At 36.1% G+C, this 20,038-nt stretch overlaps 1 long non-coding RNA gene across 1 annotated transcript in view; it reads left to right on the top strand.

Annotated features, from left to right (window-relative positions):
* Positions 1-8,759, top strand: part of LOC109368973 — a 26,259-nt gene extending 17,500 nt beyond the window's left edge. The window contains exons 2-3 of the long non-coding RNA XR_004160573.1: positions 7,574-7,655; positions 8,180-8,759. This is a non-coding gene — a long non-coding RNA (uncharacterized LOC109368973). The remainder of the gene's footprint in view (positions 1-7,573; positions 7,656-8,179) is intronic.
* The last annotated feature ends 11,279 nt before the right edge of the window (positions 8,760-20,038 follow it).

Raw genomic sequence — 20,038 nt, 5'->3', positions numbered from 1 at the left:
ATATAAAATATATATAGAATCATGAGATCATGCACTGACTTGGGTTGGAAGGGACCTCAAGGATCATCGAGCTCCAACCTCCCTGCTGCAGGGTTTATTTATATTTATGAATAGTTTTCAACTCTACATGCACATTTTTGTGTAGTTTGCGTGGGAACTACCCATGGCAGGGGGATTGGAATTAGATGATCTTTAAGGTCCTTTTCATCTCAAAACATTCTATGATTCTATGAAATGTACATGCACACAAACACACTTGTGTTTTGTTTTTTTTTTAAATGGCGTCTTATGTTTTCTGAGTATCTGACATTTATTGTCTCTAGGAAATACTAAGAACTGTAAAATTTAGGAAATTTCTTCCTACGTTCTAGTCTCAGGCACATCAGAGTCTGCAACAAAATCTGTAAGGAGTAATTTTTAAATTGTGGCAGAATAAAATTTTGAGAAAATTGAGTTATAGGAGAAGTTCTATTCCCCCAAATGGAGATTTCCTGATTATTGTGTTTTGGTCCTGTTGCAATATCTGTAGACGTGGTACTGGAAGATCTCCAAACAAAGAATTACTGTAATCCAATCTGGATGTAACAAAACATTTCCTAAATCTTCTGGAGCTGAGTGAGATTTCATTTTGGTGTTTTATTAAGATGATGACAAACTGCTTTAAAAGGCATTTGTGTTGACTTAGCAGATAGCAATACTGGAATGTGTGCATTTGTTTTTTATGGAGTCATAGAATGATGTACTAATTTTAGGCCATGATGACTGCCGTCACTGAAAATATTTGCGTTTCTCTGGACTTCTGTTTCCCTCTTTATTTCTCAGAGACAATACACACACAGGTGATTAAAAAGTGAGTGGTTCAGTTCCACAATCTTGTTTTGTTTGAGCTGCTGTTTTCACATGGTTAACCTTACCAATCGTGTGGATGAAACAGGAACATTTTCTCAATCTTTATGTAGGAGACTTTTTTTTTTAAACCAGCAATAATAAAAAGTTGTGTAGCAGATTTGAAGCAAAACACTTTTTTTTATATTTGATCACTTATACATTACAAATTCTTTTTCAGATTTATTTTGGTTCATTATCAATTACAAAATTCAAGACACTTTACAAAGCTGCAGCTATTGAATATGAAAAGAAAAATAGCACGTCTTGCTGTCATTGGCACTTGTGAAACTAGGAAAATCAATATCTAATAGATTTAAAGGGCAGCATATACATATGTAGTGCAGAGCTTATAAAAAAAGAGATCAGAGCCTCGTAGCATATTCTTAATTTGCAAAAACATTCTTAGCAAAGTTCATCAGAATTAAAATAATTGAGCTTCTACTTAGACTATAACAGCAGATTTTGGCCCTCCAATTTTCTGTGTCTAATCATTTCAAGCCAGATTATTCCTATTACTGACAGAGCTGGTGTGATTAAAACCCTTCTCTCAGTTGACCAGGAAGGCCATTTCAGCGGCACAGGATTGAGGATTCCTGGGGTGATACCTGGTCTTGGATGGAAAATGATGAGAGTGCACCTCATCCATTACTGTGTAAAAGGGAATGCTCAGAATCTGAAGACTGAGATGAATTCGATATCCTTAGGTTTCATAGAATCAAACACTTTGTATGAATAGTCTCACTTTACACAAAGAACGTCTTTATTTACTGATGAAGATTTTTTAAGAATATATCTTTTTTACAAGTTATTTTGTATGGTTTATATTACTTATGCTATTGTGTGGGTGTGCTCCCAAGCAGACAGCATATTATTCTATCTGCAGCTTTGTCATCATGACTTAGTGGATATTACAGCAAACAGAGAACCATTTATATCTTCACAGAGGGAAACTGCAATACATTTTGTCGAAGTTTGCATGGATTAATGAAAGATTAATAACAGAAAATGAAGAGAATGTTTGCATCCTTCACTGGAGGAAATGAATTAAAAAGGATCAGCCTAAGGAGGGCATAAAGAACAGAGTCAGTAGTATTAAAATAGGAAAAATGGCACATTCTTACCCTTAAAAGAGCAAAAAAGAGTAAAAAAAAAAAAAAAAAAAGTAAAAATTACCAAAATTACAGTTGGTGATTACCTTCTGGTAAGAAGATAGATTTGGCTCTCAAGTCTTAAAACAGATAGCTACATCTAAGAGTCCTCGTTTAGCTTAAAATCTCTGGCCTAAAGCATTTAGTTTAGCAGGTGTACCAGTGACCCGTAATGGTCTAATTTAAGCGCTATTAGAATTAGAGCACTGTAACATGGGGGGTATAAATAATGCAAGAAAGAGAACTATTACAGCAATTAACCATGGCATGAACTGCAGAAAAATCACCCCACAGCAACTTAGAATTCATTAAAGTAACAGAGAAATTACTGAGTTCTCAAAGCCTAGCACTGTACTGCTGCAAAGGAGAACACTGATAGAATGAGAAAAGTGAGATCAAAAGGAATCTTTGTGTTACCAGAGAGAATGGTGTAACAAAAATTAAATAATGGAAGGCATTGAGCGAGAATAGAGTTAAAAGCATACGGAAAATGTAATACTGTTTTCTGAGGCTTTAATAAAGTAAAAATATATGCAAATACTAAATTAGTGATCTCTTAATACGAAAGTAAGAGTACATAGTTAAATGTAATGAAAGATTTTGAATGCATCTGATATTTCTGGTGATGCAATAGAAGTAAATAAGGTCTGAAAAGAATGGAGCCCTCTGAAGAAAAGAACTGCACGTTAATGGAGAGCAGTTCAGCTGCAGCAAGAAATCTGACAGGATACCTAAAGTTTGTTTGTTTGTTTTGCTTTTTTTTCTTCTTCATCTCTCACTTACAAGGCAACTCTCCAGTAAAAAATAGCTTGACTGCAGTGTTACACTGGTGCTATGCAAATGATAAGGAAAGAGAAATCACACAAATTGCCCTGATGTGTTTGATAGGTTTGGGGGTGGATGAGTACTAACTCAGGAGGTGAGGACACTTCTTGTTGAGAACCACAAAATTCCCTATTAGGTAACGAATATGATGATCCAATCTCATGTTTCAGGAGTCATTTCCCTCAGGACCGGAGAGTTTCTTCATGCATTAGGTCATAATAGCAAAATGATTTAAAAAATCATTCCTTGTGTCCTTGTTGAGGTTGTGATCTGCTACCTCCTGCTCTCCTGATGCTGTGTTAGAATTGCAGTGACGCAGCGTAGCAGAATTAAGACATGGAGAACATATTGTTTTGCCTGAAGAGCTGTTATTAAACTGTTGTGCGATTGAAATATACTCCAAGGATGTGCTGACTGTTGCAAACGAAACTACTTTTTTTGGACTAGGTTAAGGAAAAAATAAAAAGTAATTAATAAGTTAATAAGCTGTTCTACTGGACATACCACATGTACTGTATACAACTTGTTGTGATGCAACTTGTTGTGATGTTATGGAAACACAGTAATTACTGAGCTAGAAGTGAGAAATGTAGAATGCATATTCACTGATGAGGAAAGAAGAGTTTATTATACAAGGAATAGGAGTAGGAATATTGTACAGCCAGACACTGGGTGCAGCAGGAAGCAGTGGGGGCAGAAATGTGGAATACTGAGCAGTAGAGTATTTGCACTGAGTGATAGTTATTGCTGTATTCAGAGCCTGTGCTGTTGCATGTATTTAATGGCATTGCCCAGTGATGTCACACAGTTTTTACACTTCCAGAGTACCAGGTGGGATGTCAGACTTTCCAAACTAACATCTATTTGGCCAAACTCTTTGCTTCCTTAGAAGCTGAAAAAAAGAAAATATGTTTGCAGAGTTCTGTAAGTTTTAATGAAATAGACTGAGCTAGACTGTAGTACATAATTTAATAATATCTTGAAAAAATAACAGAGCTGAAAAGCAGAAGTCGGAGAGATATCATTTCAGTGAGGCTACTAGTGCTAGAAGGCCTGTATGTGCTTTTAAGTTCTTTTAAAGTTTGAGCTGTAAAACCAATAAGCTTTATTGTCTCTTCAAATAATGCCATTAAGATCAGACTGCCATAAGTTACGCAGGATTCTTTCCCTGATGATGTTTTCTCCTTTCTTTCCTCTATTACGTGGTATTTCTATTACTTGGTATCTCATCTTCCTCTGGGCCTTGCTTTAATTTTTTCTTACTAAGATCACTGGTGTTGACAATTCTTTTATTAGGAAGCTCAGAATTATAGGCTGTTTTTCTTAACCCTTCAGGTCCCAGCACAATGGCATAACTTGAGGACCTTAGTTTCCATTAAACATTTGAAGATTTTTACCTTGAAGATTTCAGAAATAACCTGGAAACTATAAGATTAAAGACTCAAAACCTGCTTAAAATGAAAATAACAGGAGAGGGAGTTGTGTATCTATAGATTATTATTATATTTTTAAAGTTCTTGGGAAATTTAAACCAACAGAATGATTTTTTATTTTATTATTTTAAGGGCAAACAACATTTATTTAAAGAAATGTTTTTTATGTGGTTGGCTCACAATACACATCTGTAGGTATTGTTTGTACTCTGCCCTGGTAAGGCCTCATCTGGAGTACTGTGTCCAGTTCTGGGCTCCCCAATACAAGAAAGACAGGGATCTCTTGGAAAGAGTCCAGCGGAGGGCCACAAAGATGGTGAAGGGCCTGGAGCATCTCCCCTATGAAGAAAGGCTAAGTGAACTGGGTCTGTTTAGCCTTGAGAAAAGAAGCCTGAGAGGGGACCTGATCCAGGTTTATAAATATCTGAGGTGTGGCGGCCATAGCGGTGAGGCCAGTCTCTTTTCAGTGGTACGTGGAGACAGGACGAGGGGAAACGGACATCAGCTGCAGCACAGGAAGTTTCGCACGAATGTGCGTAAGAACTTCTTCACGGTGAGGTGACGGAGCACTGGAACAGGCTGCCCAGGGAGGTTGTGGAGTCTCCTTCTCTGGAGATATTCAAGTCTCGCCTGGACGTCTACCTGTGCGACCTGGTGTAGGGAACCTGCTTTGGCAGGGGGGGTTGGTCTCGATGATCTCTAGAGGTCCCTTCCAACCCCTACAATTTTGTGATTCTGTGATTGTTATAAAGTATTTGAGCAACTGTAGCTATCACTGCAGTTTAAATTAAGCACACTCTGTATTTGAAGTTTGATAAATACATCATGCACTGGGATGTCTGAGAAATCTAGACCTAGATTTTCAGGGCGCTGTATTCAGAGAGGCATTTTCCTATTTATGTACAGACATTCATGTTTGCTTTTCATAAAAGTTTTATTCCCAGTTTTGGATTTCTTATGGGTCTACAGCAGTAAAGAACATCTGATATCTGCTTCTTGCTAGACGAGCACTGCTTCATAATTGTTGGACTAGACTTTCTTACAACCTGGTGTAGTAATTCTTTCAAACCTGGCATCTGGATTTTGATAGGAAACATTCCTTATTTCTGTTCCTGAGAGAGAATTCTGCAATGCACTTAATTGTAGAAGTGTAAGCTTATCCCAGCCTGTACTGGATTTACTGCCACTATGGAGTTGGTTAACTTTGGCCCATGTTAACATAGTTAATAATAAAACACAGCTAGTCATAAGAAGTAAAGTGTAGTAAGACAAAGGCCAGCTTTTGTGTAATCCTGGCCTAGGGTTCACAAATAAATGCCTAGCTGTCTAGTTTCTCTTGCCAGTAAAGCTGAAGATTCAAAGTAAATAGCAACACATTTTCTACCCTCTGTTCTGAATAGCAGGTGCACCAATTCGGGTTTTCTAGATTACAGATGTAGATGTTTATGATGACTCATTTCTGGAACGGTTCTTTGGCAGTTACATTTCATTTCCCTGCCCCGATCTTTGCTTTGTTTGTAGACAGTGAATGCCACTAATAGCTCTACTTAATGACACTGGCCTTGTAAGCTTAAGGATCATATTTGCGTTGCCTTTAGTCCAGTTTCCAACCAGCATCTCCCATACACACGTGACAACTGAAATGTTTATATGAATTTTTATTTGGTGTAAAATACAGCTCTTCTGAAACAAACCATTTTCAGTTTTGCTGCACATTTTTAAAGAAGTTGGCTGTGTCCTGAAGGACCTTCATGCTGTCTGTTTTCAGTTCCGGTGATAAGCTTTCATCAGACCTATGCAACATATTGGTGACCATATTCTGGGTTATATACGAATACAGACAAGGAGATGCTCATTGAAATACCTCCTATATACCAGTGGGCCATATTAAAATACCTCCTGTGAATAATGATAAGTGAAAAACTTTCTGCATGAAGATTCATGGAAGGTGATAACGATTTCCTATAACGATGAAACTGCCTGCTAAACACAGCATCAGGTTTAAAAAACATCTTTCTAATTCCTGCAAAATTAGCTACTAGTTAGCTCAGGAATTTGACCATATGCAGTGAATACAATTGAAAAATATGCAGTTCTAAAGAACGGTTGTGGATTTACACTCAGTTTTTAAAATCTTGGCATCCAGCTCTTTTAAATGGCTGTTGAGTTTTTTTAAGCTACTTTATATTATTATACTGCTGAGAAGCATCTGTAGCCATCTATTGGATTGTAAATTATCCTTTCAGAAATTATTTTTAAAAGTAAAATTATTAGATGATTTACTGTATTTTGCAGTTGTTTTTTTTTAAAAGTAATTACAATGTATTTTATATCACTGAGGAGATTTCCTTTAGAGAGCTAGTCATATTTTTCTGCCTTCTATTGGCACATATAAGAAATACAACAGAAGAAACTGCCTGGGCCATAAACCGCCAACTGTTCAAGATTGGCTCAGGGAAGCACGACAATAAAGGTTAATTGATGGGGGGAAAAAGACATCTAATTTACGTGATCTCCAACAAGAGGAATTCACAATCTACAGTGCTGTCCTAGAGGACAGTTGAAACTAGTCAGTATAGCTTAAATTTGGAATGTCGGATACTTACCCATGCCCATTAACGAATGGCAGATGAGGAATTTTATATCTCTGTATTCTGTCAGAAATCATTCAGCCTATAACTTTATTAAAGAATAGAGAATTCCAAACATACAGGAACAAATAATTAAATGGCAGAGTGGCAGTAGGATGGTCACGTATGTCTTCTTAATTTCTGCTGATAAACAGTCTTTAATTGATATGTAGTTGTGTAATCATCTTAATGTGGTGCTGAGCTCATTAATATGCCTTCTATCCTTGACTCAGTGGCTTTCATGTGGATCCAAACACACTAAACCCTTTGCATCTCTGTACAGAACTGCACATCACCTTTCCTTATTTAGCTGCTCGGTTAAGGAGAAAGCAGTGTCAAACAGTGTTACAAGAACAATGTGTGTGAGCATGTTTTTGCATACACATTAAGCAGTGTGTGTGTATATATACACCTATGCATGTGTGTGCAGACATTTATGTATTAATAGAAAATGCTGAATTAATAATAAGAAACCAGACTGTGCTAACTTGCAGATTAATGAGAATCTTAAAGGATTAAGGTTTTTTAAAATGTAACAATAAACTTCTAGTTTGAAGATTGTACAAGGTAAAATGAAAAGCGTAAAACGCTTTCTCTTGTGATTTAATACTGAACTGAATATGCTAACACTAATCGACATTGCTTATAGGTAATGGTGTGACTGCTAAGTGCTGGAACGTGCTGAAAAGCTGAGCAGTCTTTGGTTTTGACAGCATTGAGGTATCTGCTAGGTAAGTTGCTATTTTCTGGTTCTCCGAGAATTATATAGATAGGCAGACATGAAGGAGCACTCACAAGAAGCAGATTGAAACTGTATTGTGATCATTCTGTATTTAAGAGTATCTTGCACCAGTAGAGATCTGAATTAATTTTGTGATATACTATGACTTTCCGGTGCTGTGTTCATACTTCATTCTTTTTTAGATGTATTTCTCTGTTGTTTTCATTCTTCTTCCTGTTGTGTTATTGTTGCTGGCAGAGATGATGACTGGACACAGAAAGGAGTTTGCTGTATTATACACTGTGGCTGACTGCCAGGGACGGGCAGCACTATTGCTGAAAGTGCAAAAGTAGGGATTAAACTTGAAGCAATTAACTGAAGACAGGAGGGAGCGCTGAAGAGACAGTGGATGGGCTGGGGGAGTTGTAAAAGGAAGCAGTCAGCAAACGTCAGAAACTGTAGAGAATCTGTCTGTAAGAAATATGAAATGGTGCCATCTGTCTCTGACATTCTTTGCTCGGTTGTTCCCCACAGATTCTTGTAACAGAACCTGGGCGGATGAGCGGTGAGGCAGCTCGAGTAGCAGGCTGTAAGAGATGTGTATTTCCTAGTGTTTGGGAAAAAGGCCTCTTAATGAGGCAGCCTGCTAACTGCATGCAACAGCTTTCTTGCACTCCACAGTGCTCTAAAACAATCCCTTGCACAGGACAAAGCCTATAGCAGTGTGTGGGAGCCCCAGCTCCACGATCACTACAGCATGCAGCTTGGAATTATGAAAAGGATGCTGTATCCTGGTAGAAGTGCTTGTGCTGTCCCGGGTTGTATCTGCAAAAAATACTGATAGTGCTGCTTTTTCATGTGAAAAAGATTGCTATCAATTATCAGAGTGAATACGCACAAGATATGTTATGGTCAACCTACCAGTAATGGTTTTGGATTTATTGCGTCAGTACAGTCTGCATATGTGAAAAACAACTGTGTAGAAAAATTAGATTTGACTCTTAATATTTAGATTATATTAAATGCAAGATTTTTATTTGCTGTTGTTTGGAAAACAAATATAGCAAGATGCCCTACTTCAAAATGCTGCATTTATTTTTTTCTTTCCTTTCACCAGGACTGTACTACCTACTCTCAGAACAGTCATGTAACTGGAGTTTACCTGTCAGTAAGAAGAGTGATGCTATCATTATTGCAGTTATATTTTATAACTTTATTTGAAATCTGTGTATAAAAATTTCAACAATTTCTCCATCCTCTTTACTTTCTCAAGGGGCACTTGATTGGATGATGTAAAATTAATTAATTATCATATCAGTACAAGGTGGTACAAGAATCTTGATAGCAAAATAGAAGAACAATTTAGCTGCTAAATTCGTATGGAATAATTTATTAACAGAGTTGAATGAATAGTGGATTGCTCAGCTGAATGGCTGCATTAGAAAATCAAGTAAAATCTTGAGAACTGTATCTGTACAGTTCATTTGTGGCTGAACAAACTCTTACTCTTAAGGTCATCTGTAAACCTTTCTTTTGTTTTATTCCCATTCATTGTTTTCATGTGGATTTTTATTCCGTAACTCAGGTCAGTTTTTAAATGAAACCTGCTCTTTCAAAACGGAAAGTCTAAGGGTTTAATTCAAAGCCTACTAATTAATGCTTAATTAATGAATTAAATCATTGCTGAGTCAAATTTGAGTGAAATCTTTGAAAATTATTTCACCCCTTCAAAAGCTTTTTTTTTTAAATGAATTTAGTTTTTCTTTCAAGCAATAACAATAATTATCTCCTGACTTTTTATTTACTTTCAAATGCAATTTCCACTAAATCACATGATGGTGTGAAATGCTGCAATTGTGCACACTTATATTTTGGAGAAAACAGAATCCTCAGGGCATAGGCTATACTTTTTACTTCTCAATTGTAGGGTTTGGCTATTTTTTTAATTTTTCTTTTTTTGCATGTCTTTGACGTTACATAAGTAATTAAGACCATAAATAATTATCTTCACACTTTTTTTTCCCACAAGAGTCCCATTTGTTGAAATACAATTAACAACTAGCTAATTTTGGCAGAACATTTTCATTTTGAATTGTAAATCATGGTAACCCAGGGTTCAGGGAGCTAGTTTGTTCACATAACCCTGCAGTGCAGGATAGGTTGTGGAGTACAATTTTACTGGTTGCTTTTAAAAATAAGGCCAAGTGAATATAAAGTGTGTGAAAATAGAACTGCTTGAATTGTGAGCACTAAGGTCTGATGATTTTTAATTAAGACACTAGATGCAATACAAGATATGCAGCAAATATAATTTTTTTTCTTTTGTTCAAAGTTTTCTCTTGCAAGTAGGCAACATAAAATTATCTGAGGGAAGATTCTAAAAGCATAATAAAGTAACTTCCCCTTTAGGCTTAATTATGCTAATATCCTTGTTTGAGTCAGCTTCTCCATTTTCTTCCAAAGTCATGCTTTCTTCATTTCACAATTCCACTATCATGCAGTGGGCATGACTACCTGACCTTTGTAGAATGCAAAGAGTCCTTTCACTCACTCCCCTCATTGTTCTATATTGACATCTCTGTGTCTGCCTTGATAAGACTGTAGGCAGTGTAATTCTTTTTTGAATGGTCAATAAACTGTGAAATACTGCCTCTTCACACAAATTTTATTACATTCATGCGGCATACAGTTTTGCTTGTAAATACAGCTCTATTTTACTACCTTAACACCTTGTCTTTATACCACTTCAGTTATTGCAGTTTAATGTCATGTATACCTAATCTAGACTGAAGGAAAAATTTAGAATTATTATTCAAAATTAGTAATGAGCACCTGGTTTAGGTGTACTATTAGGTACTGCTAATTAGTAACAGCTAAGTAGTATTTAGATATTCTATATGTACAATTCAACAGTGAATAGCGTGTTCTCCCTTTAGCTCTTTTGGTTTTGGACATAATCTGGTTATAATCTTCTCAGGGTTCAACTCCATCAGCATCCTATTCCTTTGCGGTACCAATTCTGTGAGCTCGCAGATGGAAAAAGAATTGCTGATAAACCTTTACAAATGGATGGTGAGATAGGAAATAATCCCTGAGAGGAATAGTTGGTGTCTGTCAATAAACTAAACTGATGATCTGAACAAGCCAGCAAAACCTGGGTATCGTGTCTGTTAAATCTGATATTACAAGAACACTTTATGACAAGAAGTAATCATGTTCTTGTATGGATGGTAACAGTGTAAAAACTGCTTTCCTACATTTGTGTATCTTTCATTTCATTACCACGGTAGTGTAGGAAAGCACTAACAAGTGATTACACAGCAAAGTTACCACAGGCTTAATTTCTTTCATAAATTACCATGGAAAAGAGACATCTTTTATGCATAACTATGACAAATGTCCCTCTCCTGGTGTGAAATGACATGTTTCAAGTGAAACATGGCATCCAAAGCTCTGACATTCAGAAGGCGTAAAAAAAGAAAGAAAGAAAAAAGTAGGATTCAGTGATGGAAAAGTAATCCTAGCCAAGGTGTCTGAATGTCAACTTGGAGATTATTTGCATTAGCTTCACCAGAAAAGTTTTTTTGTGTCTGGCTCTTTGTGATATTTCTAGATTATATCTTTGGTTTTAGGTTGCTGTGGCTGCCATAGATTTTGTGACATGAATATGTACAGAAAACACTAACTATTTCACAAACAGTTTAATTGTATGTAGCACAAGCAGATGTTTATCTACTTAACAACAAAATTGTCTGGGAAAAATAGAAGCAAAAAGCCCAAACTAATCATTTACTCAAATGAGGTACTACAGGAATCACGTAATTATAGGGGTTGGAAGGGACCTCTAGAGATCATCCAGTCCAACCTCCTGAAAAGCAGGTTCCTCCACCTCACTTCCCCAGCCTGTCTTTCTAAAAAAGGCATTTAAGTCATGTGAGCTGTCCCGCCATGTCTCCATGATTGCAGTGAGATCATGGACCTGTGAATGTACGCAGATCTCCAGCACATCCTGTTTATTTCCCATGCTACATGCATTGGCGTACAGGCACTTGAGGGAAGCAGCAGGTGCAGTTAACCCAAAAGAAAAAAGAACAAAATTTAATTGCAAAGACTGTTAGCAAATCTTAAATATCTATTCTCACTAACTGTTAAGGTTTTTGTTTGTGGCTCCTTTGTGTACCTGTACGGTACAAAAAAAGAGGCTTAGAAAGTGATACTCTTAATAGTAAAATGCAAATGAACAGCTCTTAGAGTCCCTTCTGGAAAAGCAAGCTATCTATTAGGATCATGCTTTCTAGAGCCAAGGAGAACTTGCATGGCACTCGCATTCCTTCCATGTCCTATGCCATGCCTCTGTCCAGGAGTACAGAAGCTGTTGTGCTGGGAAGACTGCCAAACACAGGTGCCAAGCTGCAGTGTCATTTGATTTTCAGCCATGCTGTAGCCCAACACAGAGTGGAGTGCCTGCACAGAAAATGCTGGACTGCTTTTATCAGATTTTATCTGGACGTTTTCTTTTTAACTAAGATCAAGATCAAAGAAACAGTTACACTGAAACTCTTCCTTTTTCTAGGGAGTCAAGCAGTGAATGGTGCTACTATCAGGCTCTAGAATTTTTGTAGTGTAAATTAGGAGAATTATCCTCCTCTTTTTCCTCTTGTCTCTACGCTTTCAGGGAAAATATAAAGCGCTCTGAGAAACAATATACTTTAAGCCTTGAGAACAGGGGGAAAAAAGAAAAAAATAATCACTGTATGTCCTTCATGTGAAAATTTTCATGACATCCCCGCCCCCCCCAGAATCTAGCACAAAAGAAGCAGGTTTTACATCTGGTGCATGAACTTTAGAAGGAAAAAAATAACAAATTTTAACCAAATTTAAAATACCAAAACTGATTCCCAATATGTCCTTGACTCAGCTTCACCTGCCTCTCTTCACCCTCCTGTAACCCTGGATTGAGTTAACAAATGTACCAAGTCTGAACTTGGCTGAGAACTGCTGCGTTAAATATGATACCATTGACAGGGCAAAATGATGTAATGTGCTGAAATCTTTTTCTAATGTGGTGCTGAACCCAACAAACTAATCTCTATATAAATATCTATGCACAGTTTAATGTTATACTTTAAGTTCTTACTGTTCACAAGAAACAGGCTGTGTACATGGTAGTATTTCGTAATAGAGACCAGGCCCTCTGTGAATGAAATACTTTTCACCTTTGGGAGATGTTGTAAAGCTTAGTCATTTGCCAATTATAAAGTATTTTATGTTCTTCAGATTAAATGTGCTAAGTAAGTGTAAATTAGTATTATTGATGAGCTTAAGATGCAAGTTTGAATGCAAATGAGAACCTTCCAAGATAAGAAATACCCATTATTCATCATGAAGGATGATGGAAAAATTAAATACCTTTCAAAGAGAGAAGCATAAGCATCAAGTTTAGATGTGAGCTGAATCATGCGCAGTCGTTGAGTCAGCTGGAGTCTGCTGTTATCATAACACAGGTGTGGACCAAAAATTTAGGAAAAAAAAAAACCCTGTGCTATGGAGGAGAGAACAATAAGGATACTCATGTAAATGTGTGTTCATGCCTCTGTTGCATCCTTTTCCATTGGTAGTCTTAGAGATATGCATGTGTGTAGAAGGGAGAGAGTATAAAATGCTGGCCTGCAGCAGTGGAAACACGCGTCTCAAGTGGTGATCAGGGAAGGTGTGTAAACACCTTGAAGACTTTTTTTAAAGCTTAGAAAAATCTCCTCTCTTACTGAATGACTGGTTTCATTGGACTGACAAATAAAAAGCTATCATGCTTGCAGTTATTTTGGACTTTTAAAAGTGACCAACTTTCAGTGTCTGCATACAGGCAGTGTATCAGCCCTGGCTCATTTTTCCTGAATTTTGAGGAGTGCAGATGTTCTTTCTTGGGTCTGAAAGACATTTGAAGGTATTTTGACTACTTGCAAGATTACAGAGAACTTTACCTTGCAAATTTTTCAGTCTTGCCACATAAATGTCTGTTAGTTGTACTTTCATACATTGATTTCTTTTGTTTTACATTCTTTTCCTTATTGTGTGTATAATAAATAATCACTCAAACTAAGAAACATTTAAAATGAGGCTACTTCAACTAGGCTATTTGCTTAGACTCTGTATTAAGAAAGCAAAATAGAGAAAATTAGTTTGCTGGTACTGAATGTGAAAGAACAGAGTCATTCTTAAGAGAGAAATTTTCTCTTGCAAAGGGAAAAACTGAATAAAATAAAGTAAAAATATGGATGGAAGCATTATGCAGCCACTGCTGAATAACTGTGTCTGTGTATGCAAGAATGCTTGAAATGTGTAGATAGATACAGATAGATCAGCTAGGACACAGTCTGTTTCCCTGTTAGAACCATCCTCTTAAAAGTGGTGTTTCTTTCATCATGGAAATATTATCCTTTTCCTCAAATACTTCTCACCTCAAAGAGCAGCTGTTCTAAGCAAACAACTCTCACTGCATTCAAATGGACATTTGTGCATATTCTGTCAGCACAAGGCAGAATGCATGTTCTTAGAGCTTAATAAATATAGAAGATCCCATAATTCTGTATTCCTAGATGTCAGACTAGGGAACAATTAGCACTTTTTCTAAACAACCTTGATTTCTGACATTAGGATAAAACATTCAGTTGATCCTAAGCCAGAATGAAAAGAGTAGGGCTTACGACATATCTCAGCATTCCCTCTTACAATGAGAGGCTATGACTAAGTATTTGACTAGGAACTTCTCTTCCCACAGGGCCTCTGTGTAGTTTGGGACTTCTTTAAGTGACTGGAGTGGTACAACGGGATTTTAGCTGTTAATAACATGGATGTCAGACTTCTGCTTCCCATTGCTTAATAAGAAGTCTGTTGGCCTTGATGGAGAAAAGCCATCAGTTCTGACGATTGTGAATAACTTTAAAATAGTCTCCAGTTTGAGAAGGCAAAAGTTATTCTGTCAGTTTGCATTAAAATAATTTAGTTGTATATACAAATTCTATTGTGATAAAAATGAAGAGGACGGAGAGTATGGATGTTCACATTTAAATTTGTATAAACTTGGACACTTTTGACTTTATATTAATATGTGTATAAATGTCCTTACTTCAACAAAATTAAAAAAAAAAGCAAAAAAAAAAAAGAGTAGGATGAAATGGGTTACTCATTTATATGCTCAACCTAAGTGCTGTTTTAATTTAAGAACAGGCTGTAAGTGATATCGTGTACAAAAAATCTGTATTTGTGAATTCTTTCTCTGCTCTTACTGGAATTACTTTCTTCTATTTTACCCACCCCTGTTATTTTTTCATCCAACTGACTTTTCAAAAATGACATTCATCCGAAGCAGAGGAAAGCAAAGCAAAAGTGTAGAATAACGGGATAGTGTTTATAGGGATCACAATTCTGTGTAGCACTAAACAGTAAATTTCTAACTCTGTAACTAATTCCAAAGAGTATGTGTATTAGTGGATCAGTCCCTACAGGGACAGGCTCAGTCTTTTCTTTTATTGTCCAAGCAGAAATTGGCTGTTTCAAGATAAAGAACTCAGAGTCTTGCGAGCATGAGCACAAAGAAGAGTTAGTTACACAGGTTTCTCACTGCTACTCTTTTTGTATATAACTAAAAAAGTCTTTATTGTTTCTACATACACATATCTGAAAATCATTTCTGATTCTATGTATGTTGCCCTGATTAGTTTGTGTATATTGGTCTCCCACATTCAATTTTTTAAAAATATATTTTAATTATTTGTAGAATTGTTGATTATTTGTTTAGTTGATAATGGTGGTGGGTCTCAAACATGCTGAAGTATTGGGTGAAGAGAAAAAGACAAACACAGTTCAACAAAAACTTAATGAATTTCTGTCATTTTTCATACAAGGACTCTTGGTCAGTGTCATAATTAAAATTTTCCGTCAAGTTTTTCTCTTTGACATCAGAATATTTAACCATTAATAGAAAGCTAGGCTTTGTTTGATCCTTTCTTTCTCTTACACGCTATTTTCATTCTTTTTTAATAAGGTGGTGGTTGTCCTGAGAAGAATCAAGAAGATTCTCCTGCATCTCCACAATCAATTTTACTTTTTTCATTCTCACTGCTAAAATTCACATTCAAGGTCCAATTACTTTTAAATACTGAAGGAACCTGTCTGTTTCCTTCATTCTCCCAACTCTCTTTGGTCTATCCAAGTAGATAATGTATGCTTTTGGATATATTAGCACTCAGGAGAGCAACAGCTCTTTGTTGCTGTTCTGTATTTCCTTCAGTCTCTATCATACCTTTCATTTTTTCCTCATTGGCATTTTGCAAACAGTATAATTGTTAGCAACTGTATTGAAGATGATCTGTCTATGACCTGCTTTAAGCTTAGGCGAAACTGCACGTGTGGGAAATTGATGTCAGACAGCTGCCCAAGCACAATTAAGGGATGCTGTGAGAGGGGCTGGTCTGAGATGATAAGCAGAGAAGAGCTTAGGTATGTTGCCAGAGCCTAAAAAGATAGTGCTGCATGAAGAAAGACTGATGTGTACATGTAATTTTTATTTCTTGATAGACTCTTCACAGACTCTTGTGCCCCAGAGTTTTGTACTCTTCTTAATTTTGTCAAAAATCTCTGCAGTAAGCAGACGTGGCAAATGACTTTCTTGCCTCTTTTTTCTCTTTCCTAATTCCCTGCTCTATCACAGGGCAAATGCTAATGAACTTATTTGGTATTCATGAGAATGTCAATACCTGTCTATCTGTACAAGTTTCATTGAAATTCAGATACGCACCTAGGAACATTCAAGAATTTTATTAAATTCTGCAAGCAGTCAACTCTTCATAAGTTAATTAGTAATAGACTTTTTGAAGTCAGATTTTCATCTGTTGAAAATCATTAACAGCCAGTGGACTTATACAGATCAGGCCCATTGCTTGTGTTAAAATCTTGGCATATGTTGTTTAAATGAGCCTCTATTATATACAGGATTAATTACTACTTAAAAGGAAAAAGGACACAAAGTAGAAGCATAATTGATATAATTCTGGCTGCTGGAGCTTGTAGTTTATTAGGAAGGTGGAGCAGATGTTGCATTGCCACTCCACATCTGTCCTTTGCTCTGAAAAACACAAAACGGTGTCCATGGAAATGATAACACAGAGGTAACTTGCTTTATTCATAGTTTTGACATAATAGCATGCCACTTTGAGTCCCATGGCATAAAATGGGGTGGAGCCTCAATAACATACAGAAGACACAATGTGAACCTTCGGTGTCTTAACAGGAACTTATTTAAAACATGAAATCGTGGTCTTTTTCATTGTTTTATGGCAAGTAAATTGAAGAGACAACAGGGAGTATCTTCTCATTTGCTTAAGAGATTGACTGTTTGTGCTTCTGTTAACGCTATCCCTATTATCCACCTTTCAGTTTATTCTCAGAAAATTCTGTAGTACTTGAGATATTTGATATTGTGTCTCCATTCTTCTGCCGTTTCATCTCCAGCTATATCTATAGTTTATCAAACCAAAGATAGCTCAGGCCTGTGGGGGTTTTTATCTTCTCTGGACTTTTCAGAACAATTTCACTGGACTTTTCAGAATAATTTTGGTTTAAGAGGCAGTCATGATTGTATTAACCTATCTTTTAAAACAAACATAATTACCGTGTGCTTGTTTACAGTTTAATGAAAGATCAAAAAGCTGTATTTTTTACTATAGATGTACTTTCCTTCTGACTGAACTGCTGTCAATTATGATGCTGAGCCATAAATTTTTATTTTTCTTCACTTTGTTATGTATACTGGTGTGATGAGGATAGACATGCATTCTTCTGCACTGACAAGTGCCACAATCCTGAAGGTTATGCTTTTAAACATCAGTGTATGACAGGAAAATCCTAATGCCTGCATATTGGCTGTCACGTTGAATGAGATTAGGCACTGATGTTTTTAAAGTAAGCACAGTTTCTATTGGATAGGTCTCTGAGGTCCTGTAGATCTACCTAATATATCCCTCTTGCCTTTAACAGCAGCACAGCAGCAGGCTTTTATTTTTGTTATCACCAACCTAGTTTACCTTGTGATACAATCTAGATATTAATGTACTTTTTCTCTTTTTTCTTTGTGTGGTGCTGAACTCAGCCTGCCTTAATATTATCTGTCTGTGCATCTACCAACAAATATGTTCAGGAACCATTTTTATCACAGAATTACGCTGTGACTGCAGGATCCTCAGGAAGTCTCTAACCTAAATTCTCAGTCAAAGCAAGGCCAACTGTCAGACCTGATCTCAAAAAATGCTACTAAAAATCTTTTTGACCTTAGCTTCCTAGAAGCCTACTGATAAGGCAAATTTTTGTTTTTTAAGCTGAGGTTTTTTATTCAATGGGACTTCATGAATTTTGATGCCCCAGTAAGCATCTGTGAATTCTACAATTTTTGTAGCACGGTATCTAATTGTTGATTTTCAAGGTTTTTCTACAATAACTGAATTGAAGTTATTTCAAGCCTTAGAGTGAGAATTATTACTATATGCTATTAATATCCAGTTATAAAGCAGGAAATTTTCATTATTTGTAATCAACAAATATGAATTATTTTTCTGCTTAAGAGTTTTTGTATTTACAGTAGTATTTTTCTTGCATTTGTTTCCCAATTGTTTCTTTTAGCTGTCTTTGTCCAACCGTGAAGGTAGTATCTTAACTCCTGAGGATTTCATGAAGTATTGTTGATACCATGAGAGCAATGTCTCTCAAGCATCTTTTCTAGCCTCGGTGTATTGAAAGAATATATACTGAAGTAAATGCTATTTCTCTTTTGCCATTCTACAATTGCATATGTATAAATATGACATTCCACATAGGTGATCTCCTCTGCAACATCTTGAGAGGATAGCTTGTATAATCATATTGGATGCAGTATGAAACGTAACTATGATATTTTATTGGATTTCTATAAACTTTATGCAGCTGGAATAAATGCATTCTGGCTTAATAAGTTAATAAATATTTTTAAATGACTCCTTCTTGTGTCTTACAATATACAGTGACATTAAAATAAATGGATAAGAAAAAAGAAAGTGGGGTAATCTAAGCAGATGCTGCTTAGATTATTATTTTTTAATGTTGAATGTAATATTTCTAGAATACTGTTACCTATTAAATGCAAGTGGATTGTTATGCCAAGAACTAGTTTTTCTGTATGAGTTCACAGATTTTGTACTATTCAGACAATATCAGGAGTACAAACTGTCTGTAAATGATACATGTAGAGCTATGTACATCTGTATGATGCCAATGAGAGCATATCAGTTGTGCGATCAAATATTTAAATTTCTTTTTAGTTGTGTGCATGGTTTTCTCTGCATCTCTGCTTTGCGATGCATATGTTCTACTCTGAATAAGTCACAGGATTTTTGACTTCAACCGGGTTGTACCACATGTCCTTTAGCTCTATGCAATTTGTCAAGCCTGATCTTTCATGTGTGAGATGTATTTCATGAAAACAGAAGGTTTTGAAAGTGAACATAAGCCACTGAAGTACTAGAGATTTCACTGCAAATACTGTAAGTACGAAGATGTTATCTTTTGGAGTGATGTTTATATATATATAGATAGATAGATATAAATATAGATTCCCTTGTGATGTGAGATTTTTGTCGCTGTGTCTAGGAAGACTGTTCTAAAACAAACAATTTCTAATAACAAAAGAGATAATTTCTTATGAACACTGAGCTTTTCTTAATTTTATAGAGCATAAATTATGTAATGCTAATACTGTAACTTGTAATCAGCCTTTGTCTAGGAGAATAACTGAGAAAATGGAGTTTGTTTGAAAGGCACTTGATGGCTGCATATAAAATTCATAATGTTTTTTCTTTTATAGTGATTTCTGTGCAGATTTCTGAAAATTTACTCTAGTATTGAGAAATTTAGTTGATGTTTTCCTCTTCGGTTAAAATGATTCCAGTTTAGATCTGCATAGCTATTAACTTCCTGTTCTAAAAATGATTTTGTTCATTCAAGAGCAGGAATATACATTTTCCCAGGCAGAAGAAGGATGAGATCTTTGGAATCCATCGGAGTGAAATAACTTAATATGAATTGATGCAATGGGAGGAGGAGTGGAGGCCTCAAGGGAAAGACAGCAGGCAATGGTTTAGGTCGATGGAACTGTAAACATCAACTGTAACTGTGACATCAGCATTACCATGTCATAGCTCAACAGCCTGAGCTGAATAAAAGTTCTTTCTGTCTGATATGTCTAAGAATTCTTCCTGTGTCTTCCACATGTGAATCAGTTTCTCTCGATTTTCTTTTTTGTCTCTTTCAGTTTTCTTTTTTCCATTACCCTTTGTGTTGTTAATTCAGACAATGTTAATGTTATTA

This window comes from Meleagris gallopavo, chromosome 8 (assembly GCF_000146605.3).
Source record: "Meleagris gallopavo isolate NT-WF06-2002-E0010 breed Aviagen turkey brand Nicholas breeding stock chromosome 8, Turkey_5.1, whole genome shotgun sequence".
Taxonomy (NCBI): domain Eukaryota; kingdom Metazoa; phylum Chordata; class Aves; order Galliformes; family Phasianidae; genus Meleagris; species Meleagris gallopavo.
This window is presented reverse-complemented; position numbering and strand designations above follow the sequence as displayed.